Genomic DNA, 2,616 nt, shown 5'->3' with positions numbered 1-2,616 from the left:
TTCATGTGGCTAAACTGTAGCATGGCCACAAGGTATGAATGACGTATATACCGCCCGATCGACCATCCCTCGGCTGGATAGAAAGGTTAGGTTTCCTCAAGTTTATGATGATGCAGTTGAAGTTTGGCTAGATGGATACTTTTCTTCAAGTTGGCTACACCGTCTGTATGCTTGTGTTAAGTTGCTCGCTTCCATTTATTCTGATCTACATGACATGGTCTGGTGACGAGATGGGAGTTATGTGACATGGAGTATATCTTATCGAGGGACAGGCCACAGGAGAGGGACGTGAACGATCGATCCTTGGCATGCATGTGCCAAGTGCATCGGGATTCATGGGCGCTTGAGTACGCGCGTTAATACGTACGAATGTACGGTTCGGTGCACGCATTCGTCGGCAAGTGGGCTACGTCGTGTCCTTATCACCCCGCCGCCCCTCTTTGCCGGTACTAGTCTATATCCGACCAAACTAAGCTCAACCCTTTGCGTGCCAGACGGCCACAGCGATAGATGCAATGCAACATGCAGCTCCTCACATGTATGAGCGGGCCCCGGGATTAGTTGAGCGCTTGTCTTGGCCTGCGCGTTGCATGCGAGCTCGCTGGTGACATGTAACCATCCTGTGCGCCCCGGGAACAGTTCCAGTGATCACGATCTGTTGTTCGTTTTGGCGAGGACGAACACAAGATCCAGATCGAGCACGGTTTTGGGGACAACGACCACATGAGAAATGCTAGGCCAAGTATGTGTACGGAAGGCTGTTTTTTGGTAGCGACGCGTAATGGGCCAACAAGGAGTTTGTGTTCCTTCCAGTGGATTGATTGGCGGGCTTTCGGCGTGCGCAGACGGAATTGGGCTGTCTTATGGCTACTAATCTGTTTTTTTTCCTGGGTAGTTAGATGTCTGCTTGAACTTGCAGATTCAGGTCCGGATGTGAAATAGGTTCACAGAGACTTTGTTTATGGACCGAGAATTGGAGCCTGGCTTCGCAAAACTTTACGGAAGGAAAAATGAGCCCACATGGAAGTGGGCTTCTATGATGAGCCTCGCTTAAGTTCTGGGCCGGGCCTAGCTGTCTAGCCCACATGCCGTTTCTTGGGTATGCTAGCTCCCTTTCTGGCGAAAACTTTTCTCGAGGGAATTTCTGGATGCAAATGTGCTGCTTGCTTGTACCAGCCAATCCACCAAAATAATGCACCGGAACGAAGCTCCTTGCTTCAATCAGTCTGTTTCTCTCTCCCTACCGACAGGCCGTGCTGTGCTCAGGCACAGCACCAAGGGCTGATAAGCGTGTAATCTTCCGGTCCTGTACCAAACCGCACGACCCACCATGTCACATCCACGGTCCAGTCAAACAAGCCGCGACGCGCCCCGCCCACCCACACTACACCCACACGACCTGCCTCGCTCACGCACGAAAAAAATTAAAAACCCCTGCCCCCGAATCGAAACAAAAAGGAGCGGAAGCCGAGAGACTAGGACAGGCGGTAGTGGAGATCGGCGGGGCAGAGGCATCGCGGGACCCTGCGTGCATTCTCGCCCGTTTCCGCACCTGCAGCTGGATGGACCGGAGCGAGGCGTCGAATTGCAGCGGCAGCGCCGAGCCGAGTCCGACCTACGAGAGCGACTTCCACCATTAGGCTTGACCTATCGCCGCCCCGCCGAGCCCGCGCGCGTGCATCCATCGAGGAGGAACGCGCAAGGTCAGCACATCACCCCGCGTCGACCGTCGTCCGCAGCGCCAGGCCGGGGTGGCCAGCGACTAGATCGTACGTACGTGCTCAGCGTGTGCCGCGCACGGTGCCGAGTCGGTTTAGCGGTTTCGGTGATGGCTAGGCGTGCGGGCGGTTCGATTGGCTTGATCGAGCGTGGGAGGGGCGCGGAGCTGGAAGGTGGTCCCGCGCGCCGGCGCGTCCACTGAGATTTGGTGTCGGTGCGTGCGTGCAGGTGCAGTAGAACGCTCCTTCGGCTGCGGCGCCTTCGCGCGCGGGTCAATCCGTGTATCATGACCTCACGCTAAGCTAGTGGACTGCCAGGCGACTAACCTGCGAATAGTACCCGCTTACGTGCCGTGTGCCCGTTTGCAACGTGATCCGGGTGTTGCATGTGTAAATGGGCAAGATATACGACGTCAAATCTGTTGGGTACGAGCTGTACAGTGACGTAACGATCCGCTGGCCCTGTTCGTCGTGGCTAGGTATGTACTCCTTCCCCTACGGTGATGTCGAAGGGCCACGGGTGCGATGCGAGTCGGGTCGGATACGCGGGAGATTTGATTTGACCTCAGGCAGTGCAATTACTTATCACTTATTCTTCCGGTCTCTGGCTCGGACTTATCGACTGAAAACATATTTTTATTCGGAGTGGAGACGGTGACGAAGTGAAGTCACGAATGAAGGTGACAGTTGAAGACGCGCATACGACTCGGCGTTGAAATTTGGACCTTGCTGTCGGGCGTTAGCTTGCCCGATCTTCCGATCAACCAATGGCCGCCTGGTTAAATTTAAGCGTAGGGATCGGTTTTTCTGCTAGCTGATGGAGAATCCATTATTTCCACTGATACTATCAAGCTTGAACGGTAAAAGGAAAAGTAAAATTCACCACCACTAGCCATTT

The sequence above is a fragment of the Phragmites australis genome, chromosome 13 (genome assembly GCF_958298935.1).
Source record: "Phragmites australis chromosome 13, lpPhrAust1.1, whole genome shotgun sequence".
Lineage (NCBI taxonomy): Eukaryota > Viridiplantae > Streptophyta > Magnoliopsida > Poales > Poaceae > Phragmites > Phragmites australis.
The sequence above is the reverse complement of the archived record's forward strand: the minus strand, read 5'-3'. Positions refer to the sequence as shown.